Below are 26,550 nucleotides of genomic sequence, written 5' to 3' on the forward strand. Positions count from 1 at the left end.
TCTAAGTTCAATTGACAAAAATAATTAGTGATGATGGATATTTTATCTCGTTAATTAATTAACAATTAAATATGAAGATAAAACTTTTAAAAGCAATGTTATGTTAAACAATCATAGTAAATGGTCTATTGGATTACGATTTTGAAGGATTTAAAAAAATATCTTAAGGTATTCAATCAAGACTTTTAAATGGCAAAAATAAGTCTTGTGGTATTCAATTAGGAGCATTAAGATTTTTTAAGGAGTAGAACGAAATCCAATAGTATTCAATTAAGATTTTTTACAACTTAAAAAAAGTCACCTGGTATTCAAAAATTTAATGATTTCACTAGATTTCATGGATTCTTTTTTATCTTTTCCTCTCATTACCCATAAGTCATTATCTCCTTCTTAAGGGCAATATAGACATTCATGTATAACTCTTCATTATCTTCAATATTTTGATAATTTTCATTCTCCTCACTTATATGCTGTTCAACTTTTTCATTTTTACCAAATGTGGGACTTCACCTCACACTTGTATTCCAACAATCTCCCCATTAAGTGTGAATCTCTTCCGCATGGCAGCCTCCATTGTTTTCTTGTATTCTCTAGACTTGGACTTCTTCCTCTGCCTACCACCAAAACCCTTGTTTTGTGTGCTTCCATGTTCCTGTTTCCCATTCACATACAGACCATCGTCTTGCAAACTCCGCACTGCATTTTGTCTCTGTTGAAAGTGAGACATAAGTGCAACCTACATAACCTCTAAAATGATTAAGTCATTCCCGTACATTAAGGTTCTCACCAAATGTTCGTAAGAAGAAGACAAAGAACACAACAAAATACATGTCTTACCCTCGTCCTTAATCTTTACATCTAGCCTTGCTAGGTCGCTAATAATCTAATTGAAGGCATTCATGTGTTGTTAGAGATCTAATCCCTCTTAGATCTTTAGCCCATACAGTTTCTGCTTCAGATATAGTTTGTTCATCAATGATTTCAACATATATTGACTCTCCAATTTCTTCCATACCTCCCCACTTCAACTCCATCACGTGATAGAAGACCTCATCTGCCAAACACAAGCGTACGGTTACCGCAACCCTTTCTTGCAACTCCTCCCAATCCAAAGCCTCCGTATTATTAGGCTTTGATTCGTGCAGCGCCTTTAGAAGACCTTGTTGTGCCAACAAATCCTTAACTCACCTCTGCCACAATCCGAAATTCTCAGTTCCATTGAACTTCCCCACTTTGAATTTGGCCCTAGAGTTAAATGACATTTGATACTAGTTGTTAGTAATAGCAACCAAAATTTTAAAGAGAATGAGAGAAATCACACGCACATACGCAAACACAAAAGATTTAACGAGGTTTGGCAAGTATGCCTACATCCTTAGGAGCAGAGTGATTATATCTATTTCTTATTCATAAACAATAGGGTTACAACACACTATATAATATCACATGTACCGTGGGCTTTACCTGCACCCCCAACCTGCTTCATAACCCAACAATAGGTGACCTTTACACTTTGCTCCAACATTTTTCAGCCCATAAATATGAGTCATGCACAACAATCTCCACCTTGGAAAATATTTAGCCCCATGAAAGATAAATAATAAATCCACCTTGATTTCCTTGGTTGGGGGTCCTATCACGTTTAGCACTCAACAACATTCAACAAGTCCAAGCAATGCTTGAACTTGTCAGTTGTGACCACCTTGGTTAACATATCAGTTGCATTCTTTGGAGTATGAACCTGCCTAAGTAAAATTTGACTAGATGTCATCAACTCCCTAATCTTATGGAATCTCACATCAATATGCTTGGTTTTAGCATGATATACTTGATTTTTTGCCAAGTTAATAACACTCTGACTATCACATTGCAATTGAACTCCACCTTGCTCAATGCCCAACTCCTTCACTAGCCTTGCTAACCACACAGCTTCCTTGCTAGCCTCTGCTACCACTATATACTTTGTTTTAGTTGTTGACATTGCCACAAGAGATTGAATAATGGACTTCCAACAAACATGTCCACCTACAAGAGTAAAGACATACCCTGTTGTAGACCTTATGTCATATAAGTGAGGTGAAACAGGAACATGGAAGGACACAAAGCAATGGTCTTGGTGGTAGGCAGAAGAAGAAGTCAAATTCCCATATCGTGTAGGAATAGGAAGGTCGAGCACCATGTAAGTGAAGAAAAGACTCATAAACCTAAGCCTTAAGGTTTTGGGTTTAAGTGTTGTGTCAAGTTCACTTGTGCGATTGCTCATGGCCCATTGGTGTAAGTCTCCACGGTGTTTACCCCCTTAGAGGCACATCAATTGATATCAGAATTGATGGTTTGACTTGATGACTGATGCAGAAGAGTAACATGGCAACAACAAATCCATGGACATAGAGATACCTTATATCGAAAGTCTTCCTGGCAGGTGAGTCCATGCATGGAGGCCAGGCAATAGGTAGGGTTGTGCAAAAAAATCCAAATATATGAAACCGATTCATATTCAATCCAATCCAATTAATTGGATATGGATTAAATATTTGTTTGGATTTTTAAATCCAATACAATTTTATGGATGATGACGACTAGGTTTTTTTGACCAACTTTAGTAGGAGTTATTTTTTGGTTGATGCCATCTAGAGTTATTTTTATCGACGTCAACTGATGATGTTTTTGACCTGTCATCAGTTGAGATTATTTTTCGATTAATGTCGATAAGGGTTTTTTCGGCCAACGTTGGTCAGGACTATTTTTTGGTCGACATCAGTTGAGGCTATTTTTTGATCGACATCAGCTAAGGTTTTTTTTGCCGATGTTTGTCAAGATTATTTTTTGGTCGATGCTGGGTAGGTTTTTCTGCCGACATCAGCTAGAGTTTTTTTAGTTGACATCAGACGATACTATTTTTTTGCCAACATCGACTAGGATTTTTTTGCTGACATTGGCCAAAACACATCATCAACCGACATTGACAAAAAAAAACATAGTTGACGTCGGCCAAAATATTCCCCAATTAACGTTGATAAAAAAAATCATAGTTGATGTCAACAAAATATATCTCTAGCCAACACCAACCAAAAGAAATAGTCATGGCCAATGTTGGCCAACAAAAAAATAGTTTCAACCAACATCAACAAAAAAAACTAGCCAACATTAACCAAAAAATAGTCTCGACTGATGTTGGCAAAAAAATATCAACGATCAACATCGGCCATAAAAAAACCTTACCGATGTCAGCCACAAAAACCCTAACCAACATCGGCCAAAAAATAATTACGATCAACACTAGTCGAAAAACCCCTAGTTGATGTCGGCCAAAAAATATCATTGACTGACATTGACTAAAAACCCTAGTCGACCTCAACCAAAAAACATACTTGACCAACATCGACCGAAAATGCATTGATTGATGTTAGTCGAAAAATAGTCCTGGTTGATGTCAGTCTAAAAGTTTCTTGACTAATGTTAGCTGAAATCACCTTGGTTGAGATAGGCCAAAAATACCTTAACCAAGATCGATCGAAAATAGTCTTGACCAAGGTTGGTTGAAAATAGCTCTTAAATGGATATGTTCTGAGTTTTCCCTTTTTAGTGTTTAACTACTAAAATTTGTAAAAAATCCTTATAACATTTAAGTGAATATAGATTGGATATGACCATATCCATATCCACTTAAATGGATTAGATCTTGAATCCAAAATTGTTTTTTTATTTAAAATATGGATATAGATTTAAGATTCAATCCATTTAAGTAGATATGGATTGGATTCTTAAAAATCCAATCCATGCCTACCCATAGCAGTAGGTCCTGCAGGTGTTGCAACGGTGCAAGGTAGAAGAGCATGTTGGCGACAATGGCTAGACAAGCCAGAACAACATAGAGTAAACTACTATGTGGAAGAGACTCACACTTGATGGTTGGCGACAATGGCTAGACAAGCCAGAACAACCATGATTCTACTCGAGGGGAAAACTACTATGTGGAAGAGACTCACACTTGATGGAGAGATTGTTGGAGTACAAGTGTGAGGTGAAGTCCCACATAGAGTAAAAATGAAAAAGTTAAGCAACATATAAATGAGGAGAAGACCATAAATGTGAGCTTGTAAGTTTTGGGTTCACTTTTGTGGTTGCTCAAGGCCTATTGGTGTAAATCTCTATTGTGTTTATGACACTCCTTTTGGCTTATTCAGCTTTTCATTATTAATACAAATACAATCATTCTCAACTACATGCTCAAATGGTGGTTTGCTTTATCACTATAAAGGTCTGCAAACATATCATTTTTAACAAAGGTAGACCAAACTATCTAGAACTAATCTCATCTATTAAAACGTGTTCATGGAAGTGGTTATTATACAAAGTCGGAATTCAACTAGGAACCTTCTATTCCTCATGGTGCACCTATCTTGGAGCATGCCTTCTCTCATGACTTGTGGATGTTGTTTTTTGTTTTGATAAAAAAACTTGCAATAACGAAGATTTAATTTACTAGTTTCAATTATCAATTGAATAGAATTTATCGTGGTAAAAAATTGAATCAAATAGGGTAGAAAAAAAGGTTACGTGACTCATTTATTTTTCATGGAAAAATTAAAGGTACTAAAGGTTCGTTGGATTCTTATGAGTGGAAGAAGAATTTTCCGATTATCAATTTTTTTATAGACTCTTATAATTTTGAATGTTTTCTAAAAATTCATGTTGTCCTTTAAAATCTTGTAAATCCATGAAGTCTTTCCAAATCTTATGAATTCATGATTTATGAATCCATCAAAATCTAAAGTACAAAATCCAAATCATAAAAGTCTTTTAAAAAAAATCTTAAAACTCTTTACATTCTCACAAAGTTTTTTAAAATTCTAATCCAGTACACCCCCTAAGTTAGTAATGGTAAAATATAGGGAAATTTATTAAAGTAAATAAAAGTAAAAAAAAAATGAGGAGAAATAGATAAAACTTTTTCTATTTATAAACATTTTGATTCATAACTTGAAAAATAAATGTTGCTAACTAGAATTAAGGATTTAACTTAGTCGATTGAATATTATGTGTGAGTTGTTATAAATCATTTGGTAACTGAGTTCAATTTTTACGAATTAAAAAAAAATGTTAGTAGCTAGTTGTGTACTTGACAAGATTCTTAATACATGTCATTTTAGTCTTTCTTTTATGAATTTACATTACAATAAAAATCATTTTCTGTTGGACCTTGTGGCCTTAATAATCTTAAGAGGGATAGGCTTAGAATGCAGAAGAAGCAACAACAATCAATTTAACAATGTTCTTTAAACATGCAAGACACAATTAATTGCAACAAAATAAATAAGATAAAGGAAGAGAGAATGCAAACACTGTTTTATACTGGTTTGGCCACAACCCGTGCCTACGTCCAGTACTCAAGCAACCCACTTGAGATTTCCACTATCTTTGTAAAATCCTTTACAAAGTCTGAACCACACAGGGACAACCCATCCCTTGTGTTCAGATGCTTTACAACAAGAGACTCACAGTCTCTTAACCAATCTCATTGAATAAGAAGAATGGAAGAAGAATTCTCTCTTCAAGAGAAGAATATTACAATGAAGATCATGTAAGAATCCTTATAGATTTTGCAAGTGTTTGATCAAGGATTTCTTGAGAGAGCATTTGACAATGAAGTTCTTTTGGAATCTCTCTCATTGTCTTTTGAGAGGATAAGACATTTTTGCCAAGCAAAACTCTCTGCCTAAAATTCGTGCCCAAGTCACCTATTTATAGGCCTTTGATGGCCATTCACAAATCTAATGAAAAGATGTGACTGTTGGCAGATTTTCTGAAAACTTTCCACTGGTAATCGATTACAATGTTTGTGTAATCGATTACACAGTTATAATTTGAAGGGTTATGACTTTTGAATTTGAATTTCCAAAGTTTCGTTGCTGGTAATCGATTACAGACATATGGTAATCGATTACATGTTGAAAATTCAAATTCAAAACATTTTTCAACAGCTATTTCTCAACCCTGTCTTCTGGTAATCGATTACACTTCCTGGTAATCGATTACCAGAGCCTTGAATGTCTTGAAAACACTTTGTTTTAAGGCAAGGCTTGGTCTTTAATGAATCTTGAAACATGGCTTTGCTTGTTGAAGCACTCTTGAATTATTCTTGAAGCAAATGCTTATCATTTGAAGCAGCCTTGTTTGATTCTTCTTTGACATCATCAAAATCATGTATACATACATTCACATTCTCCCCCTTTTTGATGATGACAAACATGTGATTTCTTCTCGACACCATCAAAGCTTGCATGATTTACATCTCCCTCTTTCTCAAGCAAATTCTTCTTGATATCATCAAAATCTTCATGATTTACATTTTCTATCAGTAAAAATATAAATATTGATCAAATTAAACTATATTGTTAGTAATTTTATTGAAGGCCAAATGACCTATTTAATCTCTTATCTTATTTTTTTGTTCAGTTTGATACTTTATCTTTTAAAAAGTTGACTTTAGTCCTTTATATTAATTAAAAGGTTTGAAATGATCATTATGTTAGGGTTAATGTTAACGTCGTTAGCATCCACGATCTTTTTTGTTCTATTTGTTGTGCACCTCCCACCATTTTTTCCTCAGATCAAACATTCCAAGTCTTCTTCCTGAAATCCTATCCAAGCCCCAAACCCATGGAGAAGAATGCTCTCCCTACGTTCAAAATGATTTAGTTTGCCATTTTCCTTACATATTGAAATGAACTTCTCCACCGCCTTAGCATGAACCTGAAACAACTGAAGTCACACCTACGAAACAACGTTGGACACGTGTTTTGGTGAACGAATACAACTTTCATTTTGGGCCCAAATCGGCAACATGGGAAGGACCATCGTGCCTACAATCTCGTTCTCATCATAACGTTGACAAGCTTCATGTCAACGATCTCGTTCTTAATTTGTGATTTGGGATTGTGATTTGTGATTTGGGGTCTCTTGATTTGTGGTTTTTGACTTGTCATGGGTTCTAAATGTTCTTTGTTCTTGCGCTTACAAAATGAAGATGTTTAGAAAGGAAAAAATTGTATTTTGTGGTGAGTTTTAGCTGCCAATAATATTTAACATTATTAATGATGTTAAATTATCCTAACAGAATGACTAATTTGAACCTTTTAATTAAGATAAAGGATTAAAGTAAACTTTTTAAAAGATAATGTACCAAATGGATCCAATAAAATAAGGGACCAAGTAGGTCATTTGGCCTTTATTGAACATGAACTCAACCTATAGTATATTACTTTAAAAAAATTAATGTATATAAGACTATAGGTTCAAACCTCAATGTGATCATTGTACATCAAAAACTTTATTGTTTTAATATATAACAAGTATTTGGTGTATGAGACATCATTTCAATTGGACTATAATTCATTAAATATATTTTCAAGTTTAATTTGCTAAGAACAAGAGCAGACACATATTTAACATTGATTTTTAATTTAGAGTTTATTTTGTTAAAATAATTGGTTGAGAGATAATTGTTGTTCAATGTGGATAATTGATTTGATGATAGTCCATTAATTATCTCATGCATTTAAGTTTATATGTTTCTTTAAATTATCTCATATATTATTCTACTATATATATATATATATATATATATATATACACACACTAGTTTTGTTACCTTTTGTGATGCACAGGGTGAACATATTGAATATGTTTATGTATTTGTAATCAAATCCATTTTGGTATGGAAGTAATAAGTTATTGAAAAACATCAAAGAAATAAAAAATAATGATGTAGTATAAAAATACATATTGATAACATGACTTTACATAGGAAAAGAAAAAGAAATCATAATGATTAATATTGTATACAAAAATGTTGACTAAATATAACAATAAAAAAATTATCTTAGACGATTGTTCTTAATATAAGACACATGATGTGCGCATTATGTAACTCGTCTGCAAAAAAATGTCAATAGAAATAAATGAAGATCATGTTTATGTAGATGAATTGTGTGTCATTACATAATCCAGAAGATTGATCAATATTTCTCAATAGCATAATGGGAATCTCAATCATTAGCTTCAATTTATGATTTGGAAGACCAAATAAAACAATTGCATTTAAAAATCAGGAGTATGAACAACATCTAGTGTATCAACATTTCCAACTATTGAACATAGGACATCAAGAATTAAGTAAGTTCTTGTTTCTCTAAGAATCAATGTCATAATATGTTCATTCAACTCATTAACAACGTCATTAGCTAGTGCTAAAATAGTTCTATGATGAGAAAAATGATGTGTTAGTCATATTCTCTCCAAAAGTGATGGGTATGTGTTGTTAACAATAGCAGACATAGGATCAATCAAACTCTCAATAAGCATATCAAATGGAATGTGGTAGTCTTCCTTCATGAATCCCATCAATAGTTCCATTTCCAATATTCAACACCCAATATGTAAATTCTTTCAGTTAAGAAACATCTTCATTGGAAGACCCTAATTGAAGCCTTAAATTTTTTTGTTAAAATAAGAACCTTACGTAAAGGCCAAAGATATGATGAATTAGTGCTAGCACAAAAAAAATCTTGTCTTTTTTCTTATGCAATGACTAAAAGTATTTGTCTAAAATCTCCTCCTAATACCACAACTTTTCCTCCAAAGGGAAGATTAGATTTTCCTTATCGAAAAATTGAAATACATCCACGAATGATCTATCAACTATTTCAAAGCAATGTCTATGAGTCATTGGAGCTTCATCCCAAATTATTAGTTTGGCCCTTGATATCAACTCAGCTAAAGGACTTTATTGACATATGATGCAAGTAGAATCTTCACTAATATTTATTAGAAAATGAAATCTTGAATGTGTTCTACAACTTGAAATCAACAAAATAGTATTCTAATAGATATCACAATTAAAACAATTTCTCCTTTAGATCTAATTGTTGCAGAAACAACCCTCCAAAGAAAAGTTTTTCAGGTCCCTCCATATCCATAAAGAAAAAACAATCCGCCCGAATTTGAAGAGATGCACTAAGCATTATTGTGTCATATATTTTTCTTTACTCAAAAAGTCATTTTGGATAACAATTGTTTGTACTCAACTTCAAGTATATTCCTATCATAATTGAGCTCATCATAGATGAGATAATTCTCAGAAAGAGAGACAATGTCCATATCTGGAACAGGCATGGGAGGAAAATCATATAAACTTCTATTGTTACCTTGTAATAATTTTTCATTTATATGAGAGTGATATTTTGCAACTCTTCATCTGACAACTGTAAATCTGTTATATTAAAAAAATATAATTGAAGTTATATATCCAAAATATAATAAATACATAGATCGTTTGAAATTGTTTTGTATGAAAAGAAGGAAAGTTATAATGATCACTATTGAATTGAAGAATTAATCTTTGTCTATGAAGAATATTATCGCTTAAATACTTCCAAATTTTTCCCAAACAAATTGAAACATAGACATTTGATTAGATAAAAGAAAAGTAACAAACAATTTTCTTAAATGACATCCCGATCCCCATTGACTTGCTTCAACAATTGCATTAATATATTCATGATCATCTTCTTAAATGATATCCTGATCCCCATTGACTTGCTTATACAATTGCATAGCAGACTTCCTTAAATGACAAATAAATGGCATTATTACATGTTCTTGTTTTAGAATATGATTGAGGACCCTTTCAATAATTAAGCAAAAGTCTCAAGTAATACAACTCTCCACTGCCTAAGGCAGTAAACCACAATCTTCCTACCGTGGTACCTTTTTTGTCTAGGACACCATACTCGTTCATGTTGCTTCCATACAAATTGAGATGAGAACTACGTATACAAAAGATTATGCACTTTAGGATAAATTTTATTTGTTTCCATCCATGTCAAAAACTTAGAAGTGTTATTTTTTAGCTTTTGAAGAACATCTTCAAGGACCATCCTTATCAAATACAACAAACTATTCATCTGGTAAATGAAAGGATAACCTTTCAACAATACGTTCTATATGATGAATGTCAAAAGCAAAAATTTTCCATGTTGCCTCATAGGATCACAAATACCTACAATCATAATATATTTTGATCTCATCAACACATGTAGACTGTTGTGTACCTACACTTTCATAAAAGGTGACAGTTATTTGATCATGCCTTTTATTCACATACTTGAAAATATATTGGATAGACCACGTGTTAATTGTTATTCATGAGCTTTTAGTGCATTAAAAATAAGTAAGAAAATAGCAATGTGCCTCCAATTTACGATTCTTTTTGTGGAAATTGTAAATATTTTTGTTCTTGTATGAATTTATAAAGTAGAAACTTCATTTTTGGGATCTAATGTTGAATTTAACTCAGTTTGTAGGCTAAAGAAGAGAAGGTGTGAAATGCTACTAATGAACTCGCTTAGCGAGACAAATTGGCTAAGCGAGCTTCATTCGCTTAACGAGGCAACCAACTCACTTAGTGGATGCAAAATCCTAGAAGATGATAAGTTAGAGAGCAACAATTAGATCTCTTTCAACATGCTTCAAAAGCTCCGAAGTTGTTTCAACAATTAGATCTCTTTCAACATCTACAGAATCATAGGCAATATGGAATGAGTTGCCTTGAATCGTTCAATAAAAATACTGTCATCCATCATCTTTCTCATGGTAATTTTTTTACCGAAGATGGCTTCAATCAAAATTTCTATCTTGAAGATAAATGCCTTGTCCAATTAGGACTTTGTACCTTGGTATTGCAGCCCCAATTCATTACAATTAGGACACCAAAATTTGTTTTCATTAATTAAGTTCAACTTTTCTAATACAGTGAATGCATGAATCATATAACCAAGATTTTCCTAGGTCAATGCTACCAATCTTAGCAAGCACAACACAGAAAGATGGCTACAAAGTTTAAAAATTTCAATGTTTAAGTAACTTCAGAATAATAAAATAAAATTCTTCTCAATATTGTTTAAGAAAATGGACTACAAAATATATTAGACTTCTAAAGTCTCGATTATATCTATCACATTGAATCGTTAGACTTGCAAGAGTTCATCTTCCAAATACATTTCATCCCCGACATGTGACTCACCAATTGAGAGAAAGGCTTGTTTGCACTTTTCAATCTATACAATTGTATTGTCCATAGTCCACAAAATACACATGACAAGCTATGTGGTACTCTGTTATACATGTCAATCCTCTAAGTCAGTCCTAGCACATGAGCACGAACATCATGCCCTTAGCAGCCAGACTCTCAACTAACAGGTTATCTCTAACCTCTTATTTAAATATATTGTCATCTCCTTATCACGTGGCAAGTAAATAATTATCTATAAGCTACACATTATCTCTAATATTATATGTAAGCCACCATTATCTTCTAGCTATTATCTATAAGCCGGTAAGTATCTACAAGGGTTATTATGTCACCGTAACATCCCCTACAAACAAGGACCCGCAATTCCCACTCCACACTATAAGTACTAGATTCCCTCCTACTCTTTTCATACTCTCCTAATTCACGTACTTGTTTAAGCGTGAGAGTCTTTTATTTTGCAGGTCTCCTCTTTTGTCCTCTTTACAAAGGTTACTCTTAATCCCACTTGAGAAATCTAGGAACCCACCTTATCCTTGTTCATCCTAAGGTGTGTTAGCTCCAAATTTTAGTAAGTACAACATATATAAAATAAAGGATCAAACCTCTTACACAACAAAGTTTTATAACCGCGCATTGGTCAAAATATAGAGTTTATTTGGATATACCTTTTTTGTATTTTGAAATCTCCTTAACATCATCATTAATGTATAATTTTGTGCAAAAATAAGCATATGAGATAACCATCATACTCATACTTGACAATTATTAATCGTAAAAATATATATTATTTAAAATGTTCTAATTTAATAAGAGCTTGAATAACGCACTAAATTTAAATTATATAATTAATAAAATAATTACTGATCGATCATTAAAACTCTTCATCTTACATAATTGCATGATGAGGATGACACCACCATTTGAATTATTCTTAGTGAGATAAGAATACATCTCCTCAGCAAATTGATCCCACAAAGTGCATAGAACCCCTAAATTAACATAATAAAATATTGTAAGTTATTTACTGCAAATAATAGTTCATACACAAATATGTAAAATATAAACATAATAATATTTATATATAAATATTACTCCAAATCTTCTGTTATGATATCCATTAATTTCTTCTTTCACGTCTGTGTTTTTATCTTTGATGTCATCGTTCTTGACAACATGACCTATGACGTCTGCAATAAAATTTTAAGAAATGGAAGTAAAAAAAGAAATATTTATGAATCCAAAATAAAATTAAAAAAATAAATGTGCAGTATAACAAAACAAATAAAAATTCGAGGTCATTTCGTGCCCGATTTTTCGCAAAAGGCCAAAATTCAAAGTATACTTTTGGTATACTATCAATATCAAACTTGGTGCACTTGGTAGTCTTCATAAAAGCCAATCTATATTTATGTCTAGTTGGTTTGAATCTTTTGTCTATATTAGCTACCAACAAATTCTCAATCAAATAAGCAGAACCTTCTTCTATTAAATTTTCATATTCATCGAACATGTTTTTCTTGATAGAAGCTTGGATTCGCCCATTTTGTGATTAAAAAAAAATAGAAGTCCATTCTAAAAGCATAAAATAAGACTAAAATATATCAGATCCTCTCAAAATTAAGCTTGTGATTTTATTTGATCATACAAAGTAATTTGCATAGTAAAGGATAAACAATCATTTATTTCCAAAATAGACACTGTAAAACTAAAAAAGAATCAATTTATATAAAATACATTCTCATCCTGCAATATCAATTCGATACTAATTTTTTCCTATGGATTATTATATTTAGTTTTTTTCGAAAGGTGAACTACTCTGATTCTGATTCCCTAGTCAATGCTTCCACACACAATCTTTTCAATGAAGGAAATTCTAGGAGCTATTAATCTACAAATTAAAAAAAGTTAGCAAGCAATAGAATAACAGACAAAAACTATCAATTTTAAAATGTTGTTAACATATGTTGCCCGTTACACTCTTTGAAAGCAGAAGTATAAGAAGATAATTTGGGGAGCAACAATATAGACAATGCACTCTACATGTGTCTATATGTATTCCAACTATATTAAGTCATAATTTTCGTCTAACTAATCAAACTACTATATCAAATGTTTGAAATTAACTAAATGTTATTCCCAATACATTTATATGTGTGATACGAATAGGGATAACAAAGTTTACCCGGATCCCATGAATATCCACTAAAATATCTGCAAGCAGTGAGGGTATTTACCTACATATTACGCAGGTTTGGGATAGGTACCAGTACCACAGTACACACCTATTTCACCCTATATATATATATATATATATATATATATATATATATATATATATATATATATATATATATATATATATATATAACTTTAAGAATCAAGCTATGTTGGACGATTATATTTGTAATATTTATTTATGACTTAAGTTTGGACGAAACATTGCTATGTTGCTTGTTTTTAATATTATGCGTATATGTTCTTAATGTTATATTTTTAAATTTAAGAATTTATTTTGAATTTTTAATAATTGTTTTGATTCATTTTTATATTGATTTATTAATTTTATATATAAGTAAAGTGTAGGTCGCAGGTACAGATATATAGATATCTAATAAGTATGAGAATGATGATCAAAGTTACCACCCGCGAGGGTATGAAATCGAATATGAGGATTTTTTTAGAAGGCACCCAAACCCTACTCATTGCTAAGTGAGATCTACAGATTATAAATACGTTCTTCAACATGAAAAATACGATTTTTTCACTCTCCTCCTCTCCAAATGTCCACCCAAACCCCAACACCTTCTTCTCCACCACCCACGACCATCGGTGGCCACCACGAGCCGTCGTTGCTTGCCGCCAAACCCCCACACAAAGAGGAACGTTTTAATCGAAGCGAAATCCTCAGAATCCACCTCAAGGGTTCGGTGGAGAAAATTCCCTCAAGAGTTCTTGAAGCTCAAGTAGGGGAACATGACTGTGGCTGAATATGCAGCCAAGTTTAAGGAGCTGACGAGGTACTTTCCCCATTATCAAGGAAAAGATGGCGAAAGTTCCAAATGTGTGAAGTTTCTGAACGGCTTGCAACATGAAGTGAAGCAAGCTGTGAATTACCAAGGTATTCGTCAGTTTCCATTCTTGGTTATCATGTGTCAGATTTGGAATGAAGACTCTCAAGACAGGGCGACCTATTATAGAAGTACAGGCCCAATAAAGAACAAAAAGAATGGACCTCAACATCGGGGAAAACCATACTCGACCCCTCCTAAGCAATATGGTAACCGCCCCAACAATCAGAGGACTGTTGTTATGGGGTTGGCTGGTGTAGTGGTAGCAAAATGATGCAATCTTACCCTCTAAGGGCATTGGATAGAAGACTCCAAGAAGATTGGGCCATAGATGCGAGAGAAGGCCCTAGGGTTCTCATAAGCCTTAGGGTAGATTTCGGGACCATGGGCTAAGTATGAGTCCACTTATCTTTGTACATATTAAATTAGGATTTCATTATTTTTGGGCCTTGTATTTAGGGCTCCATAATGTAGTTAGGGTATCCTAGAAATGTAGGATTTTTTAGCCATTGTATTTTAGGGCACCTAGACTAGTTTTTGTATTAGGGATAGTTTTGTAATTTCACATGCATTAAGTGAATATTTGTTGTGTGTGTTGGGAAATAAATTTAATTGAATTGTGAAAAGCCCAATCCAATTAAATTTTAGAGGGGGAGGTTTGCATTTGCTTGCTACACCCCATTGCCACATCATATAGTCACACTTTGTGCATGTCCTTCATGCTTTACATGCCTCATGACACTTAAGCACACTTAGTGGAGAATCTTGGACTTGATCTTGGATTAGTAGGCTAAACCATAATAAAATTTACTAATCATAATTAGTGAAATTTTGGCTCCACAAATTCAATTTCAAATTCAAGTGAAATTTGAATGGAAATTCAAATTTCCCTCCAATTTTGTGTGACACTTAAGCTATAAATAGAGTTCATGTGTGTGCATTTTTTGGAACTTTGATCATTTGAGAATTACACTTCAAAGTTCAGACCTCATTTGAGACATAAAATTTCTTGCCCCTTCTCTCCCTCTCCCTCCACTCATCTTCTCCTACTTTCAAGCTCTTATCCATGGCATCCTATGGTGGTGAGCTTCTTCTTGACTCATCTTCTCCATAAAGTGACGTCTCCAATCATCTTTCTTCCTTCTTCATTCCACTGTCATGATCTTCAAAAAGCAAATGACTCCATTGATGAAGAAGATCGAAGGCCTACAAGCTCCACATGGAGCTACATCAAAACCCACTACTTTCTCAACTCAGATCACTTGTTACAAATGTGGTAAACCAAGACACATCTCCTCAAATTATGCTGATAAAGGCATGACCTGTTTCAATTGTAGACAAAAGGGGCATATCTAAAGAGATTGTCCATATTCCAAGAAGGAGCAAAATGGTGGGGGCCTGAATGACCAAATTGGACATCCAAAGGCCACAGGAAGAGTCTTCAAAATCCAAAGATCTAATCCAAGGTAAATGTTTCATAAGTGGGATTCCCTTACTTGTGCTATTTGATTCCGGTGTAACCCATTCTTTTATATCTTGTTCGTGTGTAGAGAAAATTAAGCATTTTGTGTCTTCTTTAAATAAAGATCTGCTGGTAGAAACCCCAACTAGTGGTTCTGTGTTAACTTCTAATGTGTATTTGAATTGTCTTGTGGAAATTTCTAGTAGAACATTTTTATTGATTTGATTTCACTACTAGAATTTGTAGAATTAACATCGCAGGGTTAAGATCGATTTTTTGAAAAACTGATGTTAACAAGAGTGCAGTGACATTTTTGTAAATAAGTTGAGTTAAGTAACATTGGTTTTCTAGTTCACGTTAACATCAGTTTTTCCAAAGCCCGATGTTAACATTAATTTATTAACATCGGTTATTCAAAAACCGATGTTACATAAAATAGTTAACATCAATTTTGTATAAAACCAATGTTAATGAATTAATATCAACATCGGTTTTTTAAAAAAACCGATGTTGTGTTATCCATAAATTAAAACTTGAAATCATTTTTGCCCTCGGGCACTCTGTCTTGTAGACCCCTTCTTCGCCATAGCTCAGGCTGAAAAGACGTTTCTCCCCCATCTTCTCCTCCTCACCTTGCCACTAAAAGGGTGTTTGGTTCGTGTCATTGCTGGTTTGTGTCATTGCCGCAAAAGAAACGACACAGTGATGGAAACTTCTGCTTGGGTCGCTAGCCACTCCTCCCATGTCCTTGTTGACTCTGTAGGTTCACTCCCTAAATAATGTCCTTCATTGTGTTTTTTTTTCATTTCGAATACTTCGGCTTGTGCTTTCGAAAGGATAAATAAAGAGAGAATGTGTTTTTTGTTTTGCTGATGTCGTTTTCAGGAATTGAGAAAGTGGTGAGCACCATTGTGTTGGACGCTTTAAATTTTTGCTTTTGGCCTGGTACGTTGGGTTTATTTTCATGTATACACATTGTTTTCTATTATTCCTAATGCCATGTGAAAACTTTTTCAGACCCCCTTAAGGAGGGTGCCAATGGTTCGTGTCAATCGTGGGTGAGCTGAATTCAACCCTGTTACAGTTTTCAGTCATTGATTGATGAGTTTGATTTTAACTCTACATGGTTGCTTCAGGAGCTCAAGTTATAATCTGATCTAAACCATATTGAGACACAACTAGTAACATCTCTTAAAATGTTTTTGTTTCAGAGGTTAGACAGGTAGCAAAAGCTGCTAGTTTTTATCTTTTGTTTGAATGAAACATGATGATGGTATACATTTATGTAGGTCCATGTGATATATCCGTAAATCTAAAAAGTGAGTGTTGTGCCAAAATTATATTTTTAAAATTTTTTTGGTGAATATGTTGTGACAGATTATTATTCACTGCATGGGGGGGGGGGCTAGTAGTGCATGTGGTCCCAATGGATTAGGCTTGGCAAAATACTAGTTCAGGTATTTGTGATTATATAAATTGTTGTTAATGTAGCTAAATCATAAAGAATAGTTTTTTGTTTTTGCATGCATTGCCTAGGATTATTTTCTTTCAAGATGCCAAAAGTTTCATCTTGGAAGTTGATACCAACAATATTTGTTAGCCACGAAATGTAAAAAGTATGGGTATTTCTGCAAGTTATATTGCTCGAATATTTGATCCATAACTATAACTATATCCCCAAGTGTTAGTTATCTGGAATGGCCTGAAATTATGAGTCCCATTAGTTGCCTTTGAATCCCAACAAACAGTGTTTGCAATAGGAATTACACCAACATAAGTTTGTGTTACCACACAAGCCATTGATACATATATGTACATACTTTTCTGGTGTCAACAGAATATGCTACCATGCAACTACTCCAAGCCCATTTCAGTTGTTTCAAAACCATATATATACATATATACATAGTAGCTTGGACCAAGTCTCAAAAAAGAGATAACTACTAGATGCATAGTCATGGACTCAACAAAAAATAACCCACCTATAACTAGACTAGTGGAGTTACTTGGATTCCCTAGTTGGCAAAACCAGTGAACAATAAGCATCCCATTACATTAGATATGAAGGATTCGTTGGTGCTTTTTCAGTCATTTTAAGAACTAACCCAACAACTGCTTTGTTGACAAGGGAGTTATCTGTCTCAGGTTGTGAAGTTACAAGATAATCACCACTCAAACTGTGCCACTTCTCCTCCTTTATGGTATCTTGGGTGCTCTACTATTTATTGTGACCATTCATTGCTTCCTTAATTTCTTACTTGTTCTTCTTGCTTTCCTCCACATATGACTGCATGAAAAGTAATCAGAAGTGGAAAATTACAAGCAAACCCTGTATTGGCATAAGAAAAAGAACAATGATATATCTTTCAAAGAATAGATATTATGTCAACTTCTATATACCTGTTTCATTCAAACAAGCAACTACTTAAGACTTAAGGAGCTTATAGCAAAAGATTGGTGTACTACTATCAAACAATCGAATACATGACAAAGACATTGAGCATTCAAGTCTAAAAAATTTGATACCAAAAATACCATATTTTCTAGTTAATACATGGAAGGGTCAAAGTTGAGTATTAAAAGTAATAAAATTATGTAGAAAAATCTAGGAAACACTTAGTAGCAGTAAAACCATAAATCACCAAATTTCAAGTGTTGAATGTATATAACATATAGACTTACAGGATCAGCCCATTTGGCAGCAATGGCTTTTGTAATTTTCCTTCTCTTTTCAGGGGACCTGGGTGCTCTTTTGCTAGATGGTGTCCTTGCCACTTGTTTCCTTTGTTCAACACTCATCAACCACTCCTGCTTTAGTTGTTCATCCAATGTCTCATAAGAATTCCACTGCAGCTCTTCTTGACCAACAACCTTTCCTAGAAGCTTCTGCTATTAAATTCTGCCACTCAAAGCAGCAAGATTCCTGCACCATCTTCTTTCCACGCCTCTTTTCCCATTGCCTCCTCACTTCAGCGCCAATCTTCTTTCTTGTTTCTGTACTGTGCAAACAATAAAGAAGGCATATACTTATCAGCAACAAAGAAGCAATATTTGGTAGTAACATGGAAAGGCATATGATGCAATCCTACCCCGCAAGGGCATTGGATTAAAGACTCCAAGTAGATTGGGCCAGAGATCCAAGAGAAGGCCGTAGGGTTCTCATGAGACTTAGGGTAGATTTCGAGCCCATGGGCTAAGTATGAGCCCGCTTATCTGTGTAAATATTAGAATAGATTTTTCCTTCGTTTGGGCATTGTATTTTGGCCATTCTTGTAGTATAGGGTTTTAGCCTTGTATTTTGAGGCATTTTGAGTAGTCTTTGTAGTAGGGACTTTTTTGTATTTTCATGTATTTTGTCATGAGGGTGAACTTAGCTATTATAGAGGGTGTGTAGCTAAGCTTTAGCTTCTCATCTCAAGGAGGTGAGCTTAGCTATTAGAAAGGTGTGTGTAGCTAAGCTCTTGCTTCTTTAGGAATCTTCTCAAGAAAGTTTCTTAAGGAGGTGAGCTTAGTTATGAGAGGGGTGTGTGTAGCTAAGCTCTACCTTCCCAAGGAAGTTTTCTCAAAGAAGCTTCTCAAGGAAGTTTTCTCAAGAAAGCTTCTCAAGGAAGCTACCTAGTCTATAAATAAAAGCATGTGTAACACTTGTTGTAACTTTGATGAATGAGAGTCTTGTGAGACACAACTGAAAGTTCAACTTCTCTCCTTTTTTTCTTCCTTCAATTTCGTGCTCCCCCCTCTCTCTTTCTCTCCCTCTTTCTTTTCCTCCATTGAAACATCCTCTCCAAGCTTCTTATCCAAGGCTCATCTTGGTGGTGAAGCTCCTTCTTCCATGGCTTATTCCCTAGTGGATGATGCATCCTCTCACCTCTTCTCCTTTGTCTTCCGTTGCATCTCCATGGTGGAAAATCACCATTAAAGGACCTCATTGAAGCTCAAAGATCCAGCCTCCATAGAAGCCCCACAAGCAAGCTTCCATCAGCATATACTTATGTCTGTGCATGCCCAAGATTAACGAGCTTCATTTTGACCTGAATTACCAAATTTTGTTAAGAAATCTATAGAAACCAAAATTGGAAAACCCAAGAACTAGTCCATGACCTCATTTACAACTAATTAATCATAGAGAACTCAAAGAAGGGCCCCCTCAGTGAAGGTGTTATGGTATCTTCCCATCATTCCAAGGTTTAAGCGTCTGGTTGCTAATGGAGACGACACAAAAGACCTTACATGGCATGCAAATGGGAGAAACTGCGATGGAATGCTTCGTCATCTGGCTGATTCCTCGCAGTGGAAGAACATTGATCGTTTGTATCTAGATTTTGGCAAAGAGGCAAGAAATCTTAGGCTTAGACTAGCTAGTGATGGAATGAATCCATATGGCAGTTTAAGCACTCAACACAATTCATGGCTAGTTTTGCTAGTAATTTACAATTTGCCTCCTTGGTTGTGCATGAAGCGAAAATATATGATGTTGTCTATGATGATATCGGGCCCAAGACAGCTAGGAAACGACATTGATGTTTATCTAAGTCTGTTGATTGATGACTTAACAAAGTTATGGGACGAGGGGGTTTTAGTGTTTGATGGGTTTCAGAATGAGACTTTCAAATGCGTGTAATGCTTTTTTGCACCATAAATGACTTTTCAGCATATGGGAATTTGAGCGGTTACAATGTTAAGGGCCATCATGCATGCCCCATATGTGAAGAAGACATAAGCTACATACAACTGAAACATGGTAGAAAAATAGTGTACCCTAGGCATCGACGTTTTCTAAAACCTCATCCCCCTTACAGGCGATTGAAAAAAGCATTTAATGGAATTCAAGAGCATGAAATTGCGTTGATATTGTTAACTAGTGACTAGGTCTTCCAGCGGGTTCAACACTTGAATACTATATTTTGAAAGACCCAAAAGAAGGAAAAAAAAGTAAGACTTGCATATGGAAGAAGAGGTCGATTTTGTTTTATCTTTTGTAGTGGTCTGATCTAGATGTTAGACATTGTATTGATGTTATGCGTGTGGAGAAAAATTTATGTGATAGTGTCATTGGGACGCTCCTTAACATTCAAGGCATGATGAAAGATGATTTGAATACTCGTCAAGATCTAGCTGAGATGGGTATACGATCGCAGTTGCATCCAAGGTCTAATGGTAAAAAAATATACTTGCCTCTAGCTTGTCATACTTTGTCTAGAAAAGAGAAGATGAATTTTTGTCAGTGTCAGTGTCGGGTCAAAGTCCCATAAGGATACTCTTCAAATATTAAGAGCCTTGTGCAGTTGAAGGATCTTAAGTTGGTAGGGTTAAAGTCTCACGATTGTCACGTCTTGATGCAACAATTGTTAATCGTGGCCATACGAGACATTTTGCCTAACAAAGTCAGGTTAGCCATAACTCGGCTGTGCTTTTTCTTCAATGCCATATGTAGCAAAGTCCTTGATCCTATGAAGTTAGATGAGCTTGAAAACAAGGTTGCTATTATATTGTGTCAGTTGGAGAAGTATTTTCCTCCTGCTTTCTTTGACATCATGGTTCACTTAATTGTTCATCAGGTTAAAGAAATCAAATGTTGTGGTCCTGTTTATTTGTGGTGGATGTACCCGGTTGAGTGATACATGAAGATCTTAAAAGGGTATACCAAGAATCTACATCGTCCGAAAGCATCTATTGTTGAAAGGTACATTGCAGAAAAAGTCATTGAATTTTGTTCAGAGTACATTGAAAAAGTTAAACTTGTTGGGCTTCCCGAGTCTCGGCATGATGAAAGAGTGGGCGATAAGGATTCAAGAGGACTGCTTGTTATCACTCCAACTGTACAAGCTTGGCAACAAGCTAACTTGTATGTGTTGAATAACAGTAATGAAGTTTTGCCATACATGCTTCGACATGAAGGTTTAGTGAAATAAAGTAATCTAAAAATGAAAAAGAACCGGGTCTTGAAAAATCATAACAAGACGTTCCTAGATTGGTTTAAAGATACAATCTTTGCTGATGATAATGCTTATGAAATGTTAAGAAAGCTAGTAGATGGGCCTAAAAGAAATGTTATAACTTGGCAAGGATACGATATAAACAAGTATTCCTTTTATACAAAAGCACAAGATGAGAAAACAATGGAAAACAGTGGGGTCACCCTAAGGGCTGAATCTCAACACTTTGCCAGTGTACATGATGACAATCCATGTGTAGCTTCCCTCTCTTACTTTGGGTGCATTGAAGAAATTTGGGAGCTTAACTATGTCAAATTTACTGTCGGTGTTTTCAAATGTAAATGGGTTGACAACAACAACGGTGTGCGGACCGATGATGTAGGATTTACGTTGGTAGATCTAAAGAAACTCGCTTAATAGAATGACTTTTTCATCATGGCAGAACAAGCTAAACAGGTATTTGATGTTCAAGACCCTTGTGAAGAAAAGTGGTCAGTGGTTCTACACGGGAAAACAATTGGTGTTAATGTTGAAGATGATGATTCATGCATTGATACTTATGTTAGTCCTTTGTCCACACAAATGTAGCCTAACATCGTCGGAGAAGAAGAAGCTGACGACGTAAATGCTAATCATAATGATCATGATGAAGGAGAATTAGTTAACATCGTCTAATGTAATTTTCTTATTATGTATTTCATTTCAGTCCATTCATTTACATAACTTATTCAGTTTTGTGATAATGTTAATTAACTATTTTTTTTTCTTTATAGGCAAATGGATACACCACCCAGTTCTCCTCCTCCTCCTCCTCCTCCTCCTCCTAGTGCAGCATCATAGTCATCGTCTACCTTGAAGCGGACAAGAAAAGCCACACGGCTAAGATCATTGGTGACTAGACCAGTTGGGGTCGAGAGACCGCTGGTCCATGTCGATCCTGCAACCAGGAAGGCCGATGGTCCCCACAACAAGAAGTTAAGAACATATTTGGGGATCGTCGCTCGTGATAAGGTTGATGTGACATACGAGAATTAGAAGCAAGTCCCTGCTGCTTAGAAGGATTTGATATGGGAGGATATTCAGGTATTTTAGTTAAATCTTTCATTTTATTCATTGATAATCAAATTGTAATTTAGTAACAATATAATGTAATTTTTTGTTTGTCAGGATGAATTTGATATCCCTGAAGCATCTGATCTGAGGACAAAAAAGAAAACACTTCAAACTGTGGGGGAGCGATGGAGATAATTCAAGTCTGATTTGATGTCGAAATGGCTACTTACAACCGACAAGGAAAGTGTCAACGACACTGTATGCGAAAAGTACGGCATTAGCAAGGAGAAGTGGGCCCAATTTTGTCAGACCCGCAAAGACCTTTCGTGGGAGGTAATTAATTTGTGATTTTCATTGTTTTCAACTTTAAATTCACTTATTATAATACATTGTAATCATGAGTTTCATTAATGTTGAATTTTTGTAGGATGTGCGAAAAAAGACACAGGCCATCTAGAAGCAAAACACAGCCCCTCACGTGTTGTCTCGAAGGGGTTATGAATATTTAGAAAAGAAGTTGATGGACGAGAAGAAAACAAAAAAAACTAGAGGAAGCTGCTCAATCCGGAAGCACTAACACCGTGATTGATCTTTTATCTCTCATCAGAGAACATGTGAAATGAAAGATGGTCCGCACCAAGAAAACTGGGTAAATGAAATCTGAGGCAGTAAAGGAAATTGTTGATAAGACCTCACAGGGTGTTCTTTGCAAGATTCATTGGAGGACCAGACCTCATAGGGTTTGTTTGTCGCCCATGGACGTCAGGATGTACTGACTGCTGCCATTGGGTGACCAGAACACCCTGGTCGTGTGCGTCCTGCTGGAGCCAGTGTCATGATCAAGCAATACTTTGGACCGGCTCCAAGGACCTCCCGCACATCTTCCTCCATGGCTCCCGAAGACTTGGAGTAGCTGACGCAACAAATCAGGGACCAGCTGGAGGAGTCGATCTCAGAAAAAGTGACTCGATAGCTAATGTTATCCTTCAGCTAGATGCAGTCCAAGTTTCAGTCGCAAATGCAATCACAGGGACTCGCACTGCCTCCTGAGCCTGAGGTGGGTCCTTCAGCTGCTCGTGTCAGCACAAAGGAGAGTTGTGTTGATCCCTCAGGGAACAATCCAGACACAGGTGACACAAACAAATGTAGGTTGTACATCGAAGAAATTCCTCCACGCCTGGTTGCCTTAGGAAGAGTTTATGAGGGATCCACAACCGTTCACAATATTCCTTTGTTGCATGTTCAAGTCAAGGTTGGTGTGGAGGAGGTTAGAGATGCAGATGCTCCCATTCCTATACCCACTAAAGAGGTTAAGTTAGTGGGGCAGACACCTAACACCTTCCTTGCTTGGCCGACACATCTGGTCAAGCGTTTATCAGAACAGGTATTTCAGTGTCATTAAATGCTTTTTTTCAATTAAAGTGTTCATTGTAATTAAATTATGTTAATTAACTATGTTGGATAAACAGGGAGCTGAGGGACCAGCAAAACCTGCAGATAGGCCAAATCATGAGGTCAATGATCCCCTATATCTGATGACATTGACCATCCCACAATTTTTTCTGAAGCCATTGTAGGTTATGTGGGATGCTACCGTGTTCGGGGTGTTTAATGAACACTTCCCCTTGTACATAAAGCGTGAAGGTCTGTCTGAAATAGCACACGGTGGTCAATGTCTCAGCATCTCTGTTATATAGTTGCAGATTCTGTAAGTCAATTTAGATTATTGTTAATTGCCTAACTTATTGTTTTAAATTCATACATAATTTACTTTGTGTTAACAACAATAGGCATATGACTAAGACAAGTATGCGAGTGGGGAATGACGATGTGTATGGATTCCTCGAGCCATAGTCCATCTAGAGATCTGGGCAATCGTAATTTGAATCAGAAAGTTACATGAAGAATTAGATGCAGAATTCTAAAAGGAATGTGTACCTAGGAGCCTACCTAAATAGGTAAGTTAAAGTGAACAAATGAATTTAAATAATGTATAATAGCATAATAACCTATATTGGTCTTCACTGCCGTGCACATTGGCAAATGGTCGTCATTTTGCTTAAGGAAAATGTTGTCATCTGGTTTTGTTCGTTGCATAATAGGCCAGACAACTACCTTAAAGGAATAATTAACACGTCAGTGTTGTTTTTCAATACACTTACATTAGCATTAGTCGGGAACATCAATATTTTAATTGTACAATAATCATCCATGTTTGTATTCAACAATGCTTTGAAAGGACTTGATGATACTCCACAAAGTAAATCCAAGGCTGGTGCTAGGTGGATTGTTGTTAAAGTAAGTGATTTAAACAATGCTTCTACTTATATTTTATGTCTGTGTAGACTAATTTGTAGTTAATGTTGAATATCTAAATTTCATAATGAATTTAGTGTAATAGACAAAAAAAAGAAGCACTCAGTGTGGGTATTACATGATGCAATGGATGTCAACTATAATCTTAGGAAGTTTCAAGAATAATTGGGAAACGGTAATTGTTTAATTCAAACAAATTTGATTTTGTTATGATTGGTATTATATTGTTAACTTATGTTTTATTTTATCATGCAGTATTTCAATGATACTAGACCATTGGAACCAGAGAGATTGAAGGCGCTTGGCATCCAGTGGGCAAATTATTATTTGAAAGTTAGAAATGAAACTTAGGATGTTTAGGCAATTTTGTAATTTTAGTTTACTTGCTTTACATTTTTTACAATTCATGTCTCCTTTTAACATTAACTATTCTTTTAATTCATAGTTATTAATAAATTTCTCATGGAAATTTTCTGCTAAAAACTGTTTCAAAACATAATGAAAATTATATATGTTGTGTTGTGTGGTTTGATTTAAAATTTGCAGGTTAATTTTTGGGTTTATTGAAAAAATTGATAATGTCTTAAAATTTTTTCCTAAAAACATCGATTTTTAAAAAACCGATGTTGATTGTCAACGTTATCATCGGTTTTTGTAGAAAACCGATGTTAACATTGATAGTTAACATTGGTTTTTTTAGAAAACCAATGTTAACGTTGGAAGTTAACATCAGTTTTTGTAAAAAACCGATGTTAACGGCCAATGTTGGTATGAACATATATACCTTTTTTGTGTAATTCTTATTATATAACATCGGTTATTTAAATAACCAATGTTGTTATTTTACATTAACATCGGTTTTCAAAAACCGATGTTAACGATAATACTTTGAACGTCAGTACTTTCAACATCAGTTAATAACCGATGTTGAAAGTCCTAAATAACCGATGTTAAAAGCTTATTTTCTAGTAGTATTTGTTTGCCTTTGAGCCAAATTGATGTTATTCTAGGTATGAACTGGTTATTTTCCAACCATGTCTGGTTAAACTGTTTTGATAAAACCGTGGTGTTTGATGATTCTGGAGTGAGTAAGGATAGGATGTTTATCTCTGCCAACCAAGTTGTGAAATCGTTAAAAGAAGATGCTCAAGTGTACATGATCTTGTCTAACTTGGAAGTAGAGACAAAGGTTTCCCTGTGTGAACTCCCTGTTGTCAAAGAGTTTCCTGAAATGTTCCCTAAGGATATATCCGGTCTACCACCCCGGAGAGAGATAGAGTTTTCCATAGACCTGGTACCTGGTGTTGGACCCATATCCATAGCCCCTTATGGGATGTCTCTTATAGAGTTAGCCAAGCTTAAGAAATAGTTAGAGTAGTTGGAGAAGTGGTTTGTGAGACCCAGTGTATCTCCATGGGGAGCACTAGTTTTGTTAGTAAAGAAGAAAGATGGGACCATGAGGTTGTGTGTAGATTACCGCTAGTTGAATAAGGTGACGATTAAAAATAAGTACCCTTTGCCTAGAATAGACAACCTTATGGACTAGCTGGTAGGAGCTTGTGTGTTTAGCAAGATAGACCTTAGGTCAGGTTACCATCAAATCCGAGTGAAGTCTGAGGA

This window comes from Glycine soja, chromosome 20 (assembly GCF_004193775.1).
Source record: "Glycine soja cultivar W05 chromosome 20, ASM419377v2, whole genome shotgun sequence".
Taxonomy (NCBI): domain Eukaryota; kingdom Viridiplantae; phylum Streptophyta; class Magnoliopsida; order Fabales; family Fabaceae; genus Glycine; species Glycine soja.